The following is a 15,549-nucleotide window of genomic DNA, read 5'->3' as shown; positions in this document are numbered from 1 at the left end:
GTGGTAAATCCGTCGTTTGCATCCATTTCTGCCCCCAATTACCAAAAATGTCATTTGACGTCTTCTGATGTTATTTTGCCTTAATCTCATCTGGGATCAGGTGTCTGTAGGAAGGGAATCCCCGACTTCCCTCTCTGCAGTCGCACTCGCTGAACATTCGCGGGATGGAGTGGATGTTTAGTTCCTCCAAACTCAAGGCCCGGGGGCCAAATCTGGCCCGCCGTAGCTGTTTACGTGGCCCCTCTATATTCCAGGCGCCGAATTGCAAAAATTTTCCACGGAAATTCTCTCAGGATCAACAGATCCCCGTGTTTGTTTCTAATAAAAACTTGAAGTTCCTTGCAAATTTTCCTCAAGAAATGGCCAAACTTTTGTTGAAGAGACTACCAACTCCCAGCTGCAGGTGGCAGTGTTTCTTACTTCTGTTACCCTGCTGCCTCAGATTTAATTGATAGCGCCACAAAATTTGTGGTTTCACAAAATCAAAAAAACTGTTGTGATTTCGCGATAAGTACACTTTGGAATTATGAAGTAAACTCTCCTGACTCCTTCAGCGGTTCTTCAAAAAAAAAAAAAAAAGGTCTTTAATTGAGTCGCAGATTTCTCATTTTGCTGTTTAGCTAATTGTTAATGGCTTTTTCAACTGGAAGTCCTACATCTTTGATTTCTTTGAAAGGACAAGAGCAGAAATACCAGCTCCAGTAAAACTCATCTTTTCAGTCTGTGGCCATGAAGCGACGGCCAGAAGCAACACCGCAGTTTTAGACATAAATGTGCTCGTGTGTTGAACTGTGTCTATAATGCTCACTTTTAAATTCCGGCTCATTCAACTTTGATGTCAGCGTCTCTTATTTTTTTAGTTCATGAAATGCTTTCTGTTGTAAGGAGAAAATAAAAACCTTTCAGCTTCAAAAGGAGCGTGTTTGGTATGGCTGGTATGAGATTCTCAGTTTCATCGCCTTCAAGGAAAGTATTGCAGCTTAAGCAAAGAAAATTCATGACAAATTTGATGTAATTACATTTATTTAAGGCTGAAAAATAAAATTTCTTTGTAATAGCGTCAAATAACTCTAATCTCACGGTTTTAATAATCTTATTGCGTTTTCATGCTTTTACTCAGGTATGAGTATTTTTCTTACAACTTTTCCACTTTTCAAGCTCAGAAGCTTCTTCTAGTAATTTTCTGATATTAATCTCAAAAATCAAAGTTTTGTGGTGGAAATGTACGCCTCTTACTTGGTTTTTTTTTTTTTATCTACAGTGGCCCTAATGGACCATTTTTTGCTACCAGTTGCAAAACAGAGGCATACTTCCACAGCAGTGACATGTTTAAAATGAGAAGGGCAGGGAGTTTTGTTCGCCTCAGATTTTAAATCCTCTTAAATATCCATCATTCAAAGATATATCCGTGTCTTCCGTTTCCACTCCATGACTGCTGATGCTTCGACCAAAGATATTCCCAAGTGGCCGACTTTGTCAGCCAGCTGACCGGCAGTGTGCAGGAACCTATTGGTGGAGGGCAGTGCTGCCTTGCACTATGCTTACTCTACATACAAACTCCATTTACTACAGCAATGTTCTGACTATCCCACCCGAAAGGACTTTCATCTGTTGGAACGCTGTGCTGCGAAATTCTTTGCGATTTTGAAACTAGCACTTTAAAAAAAAAACAAAAAACAACCAAACAACCTTGAAACCGTTAACTAGATTGAAAATAAAAGCTCAGAGCAGTGTGTGTTTCCTTTTCCATGTGCTGTCTGAGCATCTGCACACACCAACACACACACAGAGTTCCTGCCGGCCGGGCCTGATGAGGTGAACGGGTGTGAATCTGCCGCATCTTGCATTCCTCGGTCCTCCCCCTCCACGCAGCGGCAGGCCTTGTCTCGCCATCGATCCGGGCTTATCTTCCCGTAAAGCTGGAGTCTCTTTCCACTCCTGCTCGCCTCACGTCCTTCTATAAGCCCCTCGTCCCCTGCACACGCCGCCCCCTCCCCCCTTGCTCATTGCTATCGATCAGCCTGTGTGTTCAACAAAGTAGGGAGCAGGCGGTGGTTAATGCAGAGTCTGGCCGAAGGAGCCGCTGTATCGCTCCGCTCTCTTTCTCTCTCTCTCTTAATGCGTGCAATCAGACTCTAATAGACCCGGGCTCAGAGCATCCAGGCCCGCCACTTTCGTCTGATTCGTCTCACCTTTCACTTCTGCCCCTGTCAACAAATATCTGTCTGCGCTGTATAGTATACATCATCTGCCAGGTTTATTTTGCTGATGACTGCTGATTCGGCAAACTGATATGATGGGCTTTTATGTATTTTGGTTGGGCATGGGGTGTACATTTTATCCTCTGGAAGGGAATTTGCTCCTGCTGAGTGTGCACAGTCCTCTTTAGAAGCGTCCTACTTTGTATTTTTCACAGTAATGCACATTTATTCATGGGAGCAGCACAGTTGAACCGTGCTGTTTAATTTTGGCTTCTGGGAACTGCCCAGTGGCCAGAGCTTAAGTCTTTCATTATCTCTGAACTTCTTGCAGCCACTGAAGACATTGAAGGTTGTTGGGTTAGATGCTTTGCTCAAGGGCAAACGATGGAGGTTTCTTCGCTAGTTTTCTGTCCAGTCTCCTGCTTAATATATATATATATATATATATATATATATATTATTTGTTTTTTTAAGAAATTGACTTGGATGACAACATATCCTCAAACTAGTTCTTGAGGTCCAGTTCTCCTGGACTTTATTTTCCTGGTCTTACACTCTGGATCATGGGGTGTTTTCACTGGTAGTCCGATAGACTCGGTTTGACTGGAAACTAAAATTTGTTACATTTTTGCTGGTGCGGTTCACTTTCATACGGCCTCGTGTCAAACAATCCAAACTAACTGATAAACATGTTTGCCTCTTCACCTGTGGCGACGCTGTACCAACAACCACTGAAGAAGACGGCACAAAAACCTCCAAATAGAGACATGGGTGCAATTTCCTTCAAAAATGAACAAAAATGAAGCACCGTCAGATTTGTAGGATTTCTATTTTGTCTCTAGCTAAAGACCATGAGCCATTATTCCTACTGGCACTAGACTAGAGCGTTTGTTTTACCCAGAATGCTCTGCTCTGCAGTCTTCTCTGTCTCCAGTCGCTTGGCATTCGCATATGCAGTTCAGTTCAACCGAACAGAGACCGAGGTTTTTAGACAGACCAGAATTTGCTCTTCTGGTTTGTGTCAGAGTTCGATTACACATTCCCACCTGATTTTATTTAAGGTAAATTCACACCACACTTCATACTTCTGCCAGGCAACGTAAAGACAACCCACCTGCAGCATTGCTCTCCCACTATGTCTCTTTAAGTGAGACCCCCCACTGTCCCCCTCCTCCACCTGACCTCCCCACCAGTAAGAGATGTGTGGGCTGCTTCTGTATAGGAGTCCAGCTAGGTGTAACCTTTACTGCCCTGTGGCACCTCACTGGGACGCAGGCCTCTGGGCTCAGTGTGAACTCCTGAACTTCTTCCAAAAGACCAGCTAGGAGTCCTGGAAACAAGTCAGAGAGTGGGAAGGAAAGCGCAAGAGTGCTACCGGACAATTAGCCCCCCGAGGAGCACAGTAGGCGGTCCTGCCCCTCCCGGAGCCAGAGTACACTGTGAGCGAGTGTCGGTGACTCTCAGCTAAGTGTGGCGAACCGAAGTCAGAGCGAGACGGTGTGTGGGGGCGCGTGCAACGCGGGCCCTCGTCGCGTCTTGCATTCGCACGCCCGGTGGGTGTGGTTCTGAAACGAGACAGTATATCTGGTGCCTACAGGCGTCAATACGACCCTTTTCTTCTATTCAGTGCTGATTACGGCTCTGAATAATACCAAGGTGAATACGTTTTAATGAGCTCTGAAACAGAACGGAGAAAGTTCGTCAGCTTTTTATTTTCTGTTTGTCTGAGAGAAGCTGGAGGGGAAAAATGCAGCGTATTGCTGGAGTTATTTGATTAGCGCGGTAATATGTGAGGAGCAGGCTGCAGCACACGTGAGCGCTGAATTCAAAACTACGAGTGTGTTATATAATGAAACATTCTGTTTATGTTTTCCCTTTCTGCCGTGAACTTTCTGCACGTTACACGTGAGACGAATGTGTCTGAACGCATTTAATGCAAGTAAATTACCACGTTTTTTTTAGTAGCATTTGCATTTTCTAAAGCGTTTGAACGTATAGCAATAAAACATATTATTCGTCCAAATATCATTTCACTTGTGTAGGTATGTGCACCAACGAATTACTCATACTGCCTGGAGCAAGGCTGATCGACGTGCGATCCTGGTCGAGCTCGCTCGCAGTTATGTGTTTGAACATTGATGGCTGGTCAGAGCGCTGCCCCAGAATCCCCCGGGACCTGCAGGCAGGACAGGCGGGTCACGGCAGGGCAGAGTGCACATGGCTTTTATAATTTTCACTGCGCCCCTGTGCTTGTAAAAAAAACAAAACAAACAAAAAAAAAAAAACAGACGCTGCACTGACAGCAGAAGGTCGACCAGGGAGAAAGGAAGCTTAATAGAAAATCCAGCAGAAATGGAAAGACGGACTTCTCTGGGCGTTGATGTTTCTCTGCACTAGTTTCTTCAATCAGCTAGTCAGCTAATCAATAAGTATTTATTTATTGTGCACTTGTGACATAGCGCCAGTTTTGTTATGTTGGACGAAAGCAGGAGGTAATGTGAAACAAGCAACTACAATGAAAAAACATCCAAACGCAGGAAAACGTGAGCTAACAAAGGTTAAGAAAGAAAAACAGAAATCTGTACTTTGAAGAAAAGATACAGAGTTGAAGAAATTAGGAAGTTCTGATGATGATGATGATGAAGATGAAGACGATGATGATGATGTGCTAATGGTCAACACAAAACCTCAAATAAATATGGATTTTAAATTTACATTTAACTCAGACAACTGACATTTAAAAAAAATTTCTTTAAATATGACAATAAAACAAAAATATATAAGTCAATTTAAATACACAAAACATAGCGAATGCAATTGCTCAAAATGAATATAAAGCCAAATTAAGGGTAATATCAAGAATTAATGATAATAATTGCTAACCTTTAGCTAAAAGCTAAATAAAAAAAGATTAACCCTAAATTTGCTTTAATGAACATCAACAGTCTGTACTGCCCTCAGGGGGCTAGGAAGGGTATTACGCAGACTGGGTCAAGTAGCAAAGAGTTAGTTGAATAAAGGATAAGTTATAAATTGGGATTCATCTTAATTTCATGAGATGAAATGATGCATTAATAGTAATGAGTAACAAGAACCAGATGAGATTTTTGCTACTTTATTTTTTTTAGCTAATTTGCAAAACTAAGAATCAGATTGTTAGTTTTTTTTTTTTTGTTTTTTTTTTGCAAATCGAGTTGAGTTTTCACAAGTTATTTTTGAAGAAGCCAAGTGTCCAAATTTTGTAGTGTTTATGCTTGTGTAACTTTAACATGGTGCTAATGTTGCCAAAATTGTCCAATAAGATGCTCCAAAGCAGATGCTAGCGTTGGCGCTGTTAACACGGTGTTCTAACGACGTGCTAACGGTGCTATCACTCTGTCACTGGTTTCTTTTTGCACTGAGTTTCCAAATAGTCACCACACAAATAAAAGTTTAAAAGTAATAGAGGGGTTTTGCTAATGCTAACACTTTTGAAGTTCAGTAATATTAGCCCAATTCAAATTCTGTCTCTTCTTTCTTTCTTTAAAAACAAACCTCAAACAGAAAAGACTTAGCCCCTTTCTGGGTTGAACTCCATTTATCGAGACAGACATCTGTCTGATGAGGAAAAACTGTAATTTGAGTATAACATGAGCCCTTGAAAATCCATTTTGTTCGATTTTTTTTGAGGTCCATATTTTAGAATGGAAGTACAGTGGTTTACAAAAAAATACACAATGATTAAAATTACTTTTGGTAGAAAGATTTCTTAAGGCCCTGTGTAAGACTTTTTGATCATTTCTGCTGATAACAGCAACACCAACTGCATCACAGCAAACGTTGACCCCAGGATGAATTATTCAAGATCTCCCTTTGCCGATATGCTGAGCAATGCATCGCTCAAACTAAGTAGCTCGAATCTGGTCGACGCTCGCTAATGGCCTACATATTTTATCACGTATGATTATGGTCTGCCGGAAAGAAAATGTGGAGAAAAACGGTGTGGCTGTTTCCCCCAATTTTTTAAATGCAATTTAAAACAAAATGCCGCCTGGTATTCCGACAAGATCCACTCATTTAACTGATTATGGACTTTGCTGATTATGGCTGATGAGATCTGCTGCTCTAATGATTGTCTGGAATTACAACAATAGACCTCCAGGGTCCATGGTTGACAGCCACTGATTGTAGCCGTCTACACGCAGTAAAAACCATGCTGCATAACTCAGACATACTGTAGATCTCGGGCTGGTGCTCATCTTCTTGAGGCTGACAAGCGAGACAGAATGGAGAGTTTGGAGATTTTTAGTCAGACCTCCCTTCAACAGCTCTTTTTATATTTACCACAGATATCTTTTTATAGAACCTGAATAAGTTCATTAAATTATTTTAAAACTACTATTATTCTACCATCCTGTGTAAGTCAGAAACATTCGTAATTTATAATAAATAAAAAATATTATGCTGAGATATGGATGCGGCAAAAGGACCGTTTCATGGAGAGCTTATAGGTTTTAAAATTAAAAATAGACAAAACAATGGATATTAATCCTGTGCGTAGCCAGAATTGCAGCTTGTGTTACGGACTAGGTCTTTCAAATGCATGCTTTTTATGAGCGGTGCCTTTTTGGATAGCTTTCTGCACAATACACATGTCATGAAATGGACCTCTGTGAGCAAATGACTAAACAGAAACATTTGGACAAACCTCAGCTTTATCAAGCAGAAAAAATATTTACCCTAAAATGTGAGGTCGTGGTGACTGTTGTGGCTTTGTACTGTAGCTGTGCTGTTTGGGCCATTTGGCGCACACATCTCTGTCCCTATATGGAGGTGATAATGATAATGGGACAGAGATTTTGCCACCTGACACAGAAGTCAACCCATAAAGAGCTTTATGGATGACTACTGTTGTTAATGAGGGTGAATACTTATCAATGTAGCCTTGATAGCTAGTTTTTAAGCTAACAGGTGTTTATAATAGTCTTGAAAACTGTTTCTAATTCGGAAGATGTGGGTTTAAAATAACTATGCAAGTATTTTAGTTTGGTAGTTTGGATATTTTCTGTACTTCTCAAACAACTAAACTTACCACTGTCACATAGGAGCGCACACGCGCGTCTCCGCCGCCACTGCCGCCGCAGACCAAAGGCACAGATGGTCCCGCTGTTCGATCAGCTCACCGCCGGCCCATCCGGTTTCATCTGGCCCTGCACTCCTCCTCCAGTGCTTTTCCCAGGGTTCGGGCAGGTGTTTGGCCCGCAGACAGAGCCCAAATCAGATCCATTTCATCTGTAATCAGCTGGAGCCCCCGAGCACTGATGGAAGAGATCAGAGCTCCGATCAAAGAATTAAAAAGCTGGCCACGCCTGGCCAGCCGACCGTAACAAGAAGAACAAGGCGGGTTGAAGTGCAGCCAGGGGAAGAAGCGGGGGTAAGCTGGCCTATGCCGCAGCGCTGGCGTGGGGGGGATGAAAGGAGAGAAGATGGAAATTTTAAAGGCTTACAGGGTCTCTTAGGAGTGAGACATAAAAGAAGCTGAGAGAGGCAGTGAGGAAGGCTGAGATGTAACAATGTCAGCTCTCATGGGGTTTATTTTTCCTGCTTTTTTATTGTTTCATTAAGACGTAAAAGACCAATAGAGTCGACTGTTGTCATTTTTCTTCGCTATAAATTCCAACTGTTGCTTTACGTAGCTTGTACAAATTCATTTTTAGTGAACTGCTCATTAATTGCTTGCACACACCCCACAGGAAATAAATCACCCGGCCGCATGAAAATTGATGAGCGTCGCACACGTTGACGATGGACGCTTTAGAGGAGGTTTCCAACTGTTTGCAGATGACAGAAACAAACCAGTGAGTGTATCAGAGGGGCGCTGCATCTGTCACAATCACACTCTCCTTTGCGTTCGTCTTCTACAGTCAGAACCCGGCTTTGATTCTCGAGCCTTTCATCTGTGCCAGCTCGACACCAGCAGACCACACAATCTGCCGGCAAACACACAAGGTCATAAGCACGCAGGCCTTTAATGTCAGCCGGTCAGCATGAGGCTATTCATTTGCCCCCTTTATGCGGAGATCTGCCTCGCCAGATTTCTGGTCTGGGACGATGCTTTAATATATACGACGAGGCTACAAATTAAAAATTTTTAGAGATTTTTAGTCAGATGAGTGAGATGACTCTATTCAGCTAACTGTCTTTTTGTGTTTATACTTAATAATTGGTGGAAACAGACAAACAAACATTGGAATTGGAATCTGGAAAAGTATCTCAATTTAAGTCGAGTGAAGTAGTCAGCAACAAAGCAGTTCAAAATGCTTTACATCATAAAAGCACAGTGCGGTCACCAATGGTGAAACGAGCAATAAATGTTACATCTTGTCAAATGCCATCATTAAAATCATCGGTGCACATCAAATATGTTGGTCATGGTTCCACATGCTACTAATCAAAGGGTTTTGAGCTAAAGGAACTCAGCTGAAGTTTGTTCCAGATTTGTGGTGCTTAGAAACTGAATGCTGCTTCTCCATGTTTGGTTCTGGATCAGTTGCTGCTGTCTTATTGACTTTTTAGGCAGACCTGTGCAGTAATCAATGCGACTAAAGACAAACGCATGGATGAGTTTCTCTAGGTCTCACTGAAACGTGAGTACTCTAATCCTGGAAATGTTCCTCAGGTCATAAAAGGCCGACTTTGTAACTGTCTTTATGTGATTCTGAATGTTCAGGTCCGAGTTCATCACCACACACGTTCCTGTTTTGGACCAAAGATAATAACTTCAGTTTTGCTTTTCTTGTAACACCAAAAACATATTTATTTATAGATGTACAGTTTTACCAAGTTTCAGTCTCCACCAGTATTTTTGTACCAGGACTCTGATGGTGCACAGCGTAGGATGTTTTTTTTTTTTTCCCCCACCATAAGTGGAGTGCTCATGTCGGCTCCATTAGCCCAATGCTTTAAATGGAAAAAAACACACACACACAGCAACAGCTCTGTAGGAACAGTTAAAGAGGGGGCAAAAAAACCCATCTTACTTTCCTCCAGTTTCATGCAAGGCCCCAGAGATCCATATGAATAAATGAGAGGAAATAACAAGAAAATGCTGAGGCCCATGTTGACATCCCTTCACTTAAAATCCCTCATGTCATCAATTTTTAAAAGAAGCTCTGTAACAAGATAGTTTTCTAGTCCAGCATCGGAGGTGCTTTGCTATGGACTGGAACCGGCAACCTTGAAATCCGTACGTATGACAGCAAGCACACTCTCACACATTTGTATTCAAGGCATCTAGCCGGGGCTTTCATAAAACTCTTTCAGCTCTGATTCGAAACTTTAAAAATGAATTTTGATGGACCTCCAAGTTTTTAAAGGTTGATCTCTAACCAGAAGCTCTCGGCTGTGAAATTCATTGAGCGGACGGCGTCACCTCTCGAGGCGCCTCTGTTGGTTCGCAGGCTCTCAGATAACATTTTGAACCTTTCAGAATGCATTTGAATCGTGGAAATGAAAACGGATGAACTGAGGTCACAAATTATCATTTTGCAATCAATCTTTCCATAAGGAAGAAGATTAGGTTTTAGACAATTTGTCACAAGTGCTCTATTTGACAGCTTTTAAAAAACTGGACTGTGCTACAAATTAAACTTGTCTTTAACGGTTCCTCTTTTTTTTTTTTTTTTAAGTTTTAGCTAACATTTACTGCCATTAGGAAGGAGATAAACACTGCAATTACAAAATGCTAACATCTCAAATAGCACTGATATTTTTATTAAACTCTTCTATTTGATTCTCCTAAAATTACCATTATTGACAACGTTAGCATTTTATTCAGGCTTGCTAACTGTTGTAGTCTTCTTTTCCAAAGGCACTCATTTACTTTAAGTTCTCACAGTTGCCTCTTTTGTTAAGGGCATTCTGAAATTGAGTTAATTTCCCCTAGATATAGACAATTCTTGTCCGTATTAACTAGGAAGAGATGTACAAGGATCCTATTAAGTCTGACACAAGTTTAGCAATTCTGTATTTTTTCTAGTGTCCTACCTCCCTTCCTTGCTTGTCTTTCCTTCTTTACTTTCTTCCTTTCTAACCTGCACATTCTTTCTTCCGTCCTTGTTTACTTCCTCTCTTTCTTCACCGTGTACTTCTTCCACATTCAGTTGAACAGACATTTTTAGTGCCTGTTGTTATCCTTTGTTTTTGTTGTTTTATATAAAGTAAGTCAAGTATAACTAGCTAATATTAGTTATTAGCATTCAGCTAACGGAGCAAGAAAGTGGGAGTGAAGAACACGGACACGGAAAGTGAAGCGTTATTCCTTTAGTTCCAGCACCAGAGTGGTCTGTATTTTTCATGACTTTAAAATCTTCCAAGCAGACAGATTAAGTCGCTCAGTTGAAGCCTGTTGCCAATCCAGCTGACTGGCAGCGTACATCAACAGATGGGTAAGAGACAATTGATACTCTTTGCCAATGCTAGAGATAAGACCAGGAATTTCCTGTCATAAAAACTTATTTTAAAAGTATCAGTGTGACAGAAAATGTTAGTGGTTTTTAGATTTTGTCAATGGTTTGATATTGGGTGATCAAAACAGAGTCTTCTCCTAGGGCTAATGATGCTAACACAGAGAGCTTACAGCAGCTAGCTTGTGTACCATTTCAGTATTTCAACTTAGCATGCTAAAATGCGAATATTTATCAGTGCCAGCAAACTAAAATCTAGGTTTCCATATTAGTGGACAGATAAGAAGGGTTTGACTTGACTGAATAAGGGTACATAGTGAAATGTAATTTTTTAAAGCATTTTGAGACTCAGGTTTTGCTTTCAAAGCAAACCAAAGATTAAGATGGAAACTAATCTGGAGACTACTTGTTGTGAAAGCTAGCGGCACAGTCGGAAAAGCCCCCAAAAGTTTTTTTTTTTTTTTTACTCACTTCTATGTGCTGGAATAAAAAATAAATAAATAGACCTAAGAAAAACATACGTTGCTAGCTTTAAATTAGCTGCTAGCCACAGGAGTTCTGTCTGGACCGCTTCATTGGACCAGTAACTCATCGTGGAGCTGACAGCACTCAGATAACATTTTTACAAAATTTTACCACTGTGAACAGTTTTTAATTATTATGACATCCTAACATGTATTATTTTTCTGTACCTTTTTTCCAACTTATTGGAGTTTTATTGGTAGCTCATAAGTGCTTAGGTAGAGGTTGTGTGTGATAACACATGTAAACCATTTGGTGTACATGAATAGAAATAAGTAGATATAAGTAGAAATAAGTAGATACAGATACGAGTGGGATAGCTTTTTAATCATTTCAGGGAATCCCCACCACTAATGAACGGTCTTCATTCAAGATCCCGCTCTGTTTTGCGGACCGTCCTTCTGCTTACGGAAACCCATTTCGAATAGTTGAAAATCACCTTTGGTCGCCTTCGGAAACCCAACGCACATCCGACCATTAATGCGGCAACGCAGCTCCGGCTTTTCCTTTTTGGGATGATTTCAAAGGGAGGAGAACGCACCATAAAAGTCCTTGAGGAGCTCTCAAACCCTTTTGTCCTCGAGGTGTGAAATCGTTTGATCCTGCTTGTTTGGTTCAGCTGAAACGGGCTTTGTGTGTTGCGGGGAGATTTCATTGGTGTGCGCATTTCAAAGCGCGACTTGAGCAATAAAAGGCGGGAGGGGAAGGGAGAGAATACACACGGGGCTGTGAAGGAGAGGTAGAAAGGAAGGAAGGAAGGAAGGAAAGAAGGGAGGAAGGAAGGAAGAGCTCTGAGCTTCTATGATTGTTAAGGGTACATGAAGGGGGCGTAGCTGTCCGAGTGCATCCTGTCACCGTGTAATTGAAAGTGTGTGTGCATTATTGAGGGCAGTTGCAGGTTAATGGACATTAAGTGTGTCCTTGTGTGATGTTCCGAGTGGAAGGGGATGTTCAATCCGCCCAGGCTCTGTGTAACCCGCCAAAGGTCAGAGGTGGAGGTTAAAAGGCGAACAAAGACTGCAAAGAGTAACAATCAGCGGTGACTGCAGCAGAGGACCCCGTCTGTTAGTTTCCGTGTGCTTGTCTCTACGTGTTTGGCTTCCAGGAAAGGCGAGGGACAGGAAGGCAGCAACAGAAACCAGAGTGACATAGCGGCAATAAAAAAACATATAAAAAGGAGAAAAAGACGACAGACAGATTGGGGTTGAAAATGTTCATCTCTTCCCGTTTTTTCCTTCCTTAACATCCGCTCGCTTAGAAACACTCCTGTGTCGCTTCTCCCCCTGCAGGGATTCATCTGATCTCCAAACACGCGCCGATGCCGAACACACGCACAGCCAGAACCCACACGTGCTTTACACTAAGTGACAGAGGCGCGCAGGAGCCTCCGCAGCCTAATCAGAACATGTGGCCTATTTCTCCGTATGTTTTAATGAGCCCTCCATTGTGGAGTGGTAGAAGAGATTATTAGGCTGTTGTGTCTCGGCTCATTAGCTAAACCAGGCTCACCAACAACACCAGCAGCTAAGAGATGATTCGGATTGCGCCTGTGGAGTCATACGACACCGCAGGACCTTAAAGAGACTGCGGTGACAGACGGAGCAACTGTCTTAATTTGGTCTTCGGGGGAAAGCAAGACTCAATTCACTCAATTCATCTTCCTATGACACGGCGAGGGGATTATATGTGCTGGCTCGACGGGAAGAAACCGAAAAATTCATCACAGGCTCCCCTGTTGCCCGTAAAGTTCCTCGCAGATCTTGCCTTGATGATTCAGTGAACGGTTTTATTTGCAAAGTGGTGTCAAATAAGGAGAGGCAATCCAGAAATGCTACTGCAGGTAGTTATTTGGTCTTATCGTTAAAAGCTCAATTTCGTCTCCGCCGACGGCGCTAAGTCGTTCAGAATGAAGTGCTGAATTTACCAATACACCGTGGCGTTCACATTTCTCTCAAAGAAACACTACGGCCTGAGCAGGGAACGATTATTACAGCGCCTTGTATAAACACTCACAACCTTTCTACATTTCCACATTTGTTCATGTTAATGTTTGTGGTGGGAGTTAATTGCAGGATCTGTAATTAAGTCACCGGAAAGAATCGCGTTTTAATTGAAAACTGTAAATAGTCAAAATAAGCATCGCTCTTAATTTGAAAACCCCTTTTGCTGCTGTTATTCAATAAATAGACGAATGAGCTCAACAACAAAAATATTTCTTGTTTTTCTATGTTTTATTTAAGACGTTCAACCATCAGATTGGTGGAAAGTACTATTCTACTCATTCAGCTTTCAAGTGTTTCAGTAATCCTCGATATAACTAATTTGAAGAAAATACTTCTTTAGAAATGTGGACGCTGGTGACGTCCGTCATTCCTGCTGCATGTTTAGCATTGACATGCTATCTTAGCTTCACTGACAGGCTAACTCCTTTTAGCACAACTTGAGTCTTTCCCAGTGTCACATTGGGTCAATTTATGAAACAAAGTTTAGCCCCAAGTGAGGCAAGAGAAGCGGCTGTGTTGCCCATCGCTGTTATTTCTGCAGATGTGACTTTGTGCGTCAGACTTATGGACATAGAAGAAACAAGTGAAAACAAAGGTTCTGGTGGGAACTTTTGTATATAGAAAGAAAAAAATAGTGACTGATTGCATTAAATCCTTTGTAATTAATTAATTAACTAATTAATTAATTAATGGAAATGAACATGGTAACACCATAGCTAAAACTACAAACTTTTTTGTTCCTTCTTGGGATTTATATGTGGTAGACCAACACAATATATTGCTTATTAGCAAAGAGGATAGAATTTTTAATTTTTTTTTTACAAACAAAATCTGAAATCTGTACACTGCATTCATCCCACTTTACTCTGTTCCCCTATGTATAGTTAAGTACAACCAATTGCCTTCACTTAATTAGTGAATCCAGTTTACCTTTCTAAACTTGCACTCAGTTAAGAAAAGTTGTGGATCATAACAGTGGGTAAACATGCAGACAAACATCCATTTCTAGAAAGCACAAAGGCTGGAGTGGGAATGATGAGATCTAGAGTTTTTCCGCAGACAAACTTTCCCTTTGCCCTGAAGCGTTAGCATGCCGGAAGCCCTCCACGCTTTATTACATCCCTGCGTTAAGACGAAGCAGCAGATGAAGAGGGACAAGGCTTTCTCCTTCTCTTTGAACGTCTTTTCCATCTCTCTGCTTTTCTCACCCCTTCACCGCTCCGTCTTCTCAATCCGTCCTCCGCTCACTCAAGCGTTTGCCCGGCAAGGCCATCAGCATCGATCCAATAAAGCTAGCAGCCCGTACTGCAAGGCTCGCAGAGCTTTCACCCAAATCCAGCGCCTTAAGCACGCTCGTTTAACGGCACGTCGCCACAATCTGATGTGGAGATGGAAAAGGGGGCAGGAGGGTTGGTGAGGGGAGGTAGGGAACCTTCTCTCTTTTTTTTGTTTGTTTTTGTTTTACCTCAAAAATATAATCAGTACCCGCCTCGCAGGCTGCGTGTCGACACACAAACATCTTCGAACGCCCCCACACAACACACACACATTTTTGAATTTCAATTACCACCCCTGCCAATCCACCAAACAGAGTAAATGTTTGTTTGCCAGGGTCAGAATTTAATATTCTCATGTGGGAATGGACGAGGAAAAGCAGGTTGGTGGATTCAAATCCACGTACGTGATTCTGTGCTTCCTGTTTTGTTTTGTTTTGGTTTTTTCGAGTTAAAGTCTGACGTTGTTTGCCTGTTCAGAAAGTAAAGCGCCCCCTTCAGTGATCTCCTACTGTCAGAAACGTCATTTAACTTAGTGAGCAGGTGCACAGAGAGGGGGCGGAGCCTACAGGTGGCGTGTCATGTTTAAGACATTCGTTTCCTAACTCAGGTTTGTTTTTCCTATACGTTTTAGGAATTTAAATGCCACTATAATAGAAGAAGAAGTAATTTGAAGGCTTTTTGTCCAAATTGATTTGCATCTGTGTCCCGTACGTAAGATTCTGAGTCGTCCACCTCTGAGGTTTCTGCTGCAGTTTATGTGGAAGTGAAGCGAACTGGCTTTTTGTGTGGTGCCTCAGCACTTAAAAGTGACATTTAAAAGTGAGTTTGTCAGATAAATACAGGTTTCTCCATGAACAGTTTTGCTACTTTGTACTTAGTTGCAGTCCTAAGTGGTTGCAGTGGATGGAATATTCCTCCTTTTAGGACCTCGGTGCACTTTAAACGAAGTGGTGCAATTATGAGAAATGGCTTTTTTAGAAAGTTCTTATATGCTTTTTGAAGTCTTACGAGTTTTACGATAAAATGCCAATTTGTTCTCCACGTCTTAAAAGACACAAGATCGTTTTCTGAATAGTTCTCAATACAACTCAACATAAGCAGC

At 41.7% G+C, this 15,549-nt stretch overlaps 1 protein-coding gene across 3 annotated transcripts in view; it reads left to right on the top strand.

Moving 5' to 3' along the window:
* Positions 1 to 15,549, top strand: part of sema4c (sema domain, immunoglobulin domain (Ig), transmembrane domain (TM) and short cytoplasmic domain, (semaphorin) 4C) — a 129,305-nt gene that overhangs the window by 45,851 nt on the left and 67,905 nt on the right. The window contains exon 1 of one of the 3 annotated variants that reach the window (XM_044110763.1): positions 10,267 to 10,627. The exons of the other annotated variants lie outside the window; for them this stretch is intronic. The gene's annotated coding sequence lies outside the window, so the exon portion shown is untranslated. Of the gene's footprint in view, positions 1 to 10,266; positions 10,628 to 15,549 lie in introns of those variants that run through there. 3 annotated transcript variants of the gene reach the window in all.

The sequence above is a fragment of the Gambusia affinis genome, linkage group LG03 (assembly GCF_019740435.1).
Source record: "Gambusia affinis linkage group LG03, SWU_Gaff_1.0, whole genome shotgun sequence".
NCBI classification, from domain to species: Eukaryota; Metazoa; Chordata; class Actinopteri; order Cyprinodontiformes; family Poeciliidae; genus Gambusia; species Gambusia affinis.
This window is presented reverse-complemented; position numbering and strand designations above follow the sequence as displayed.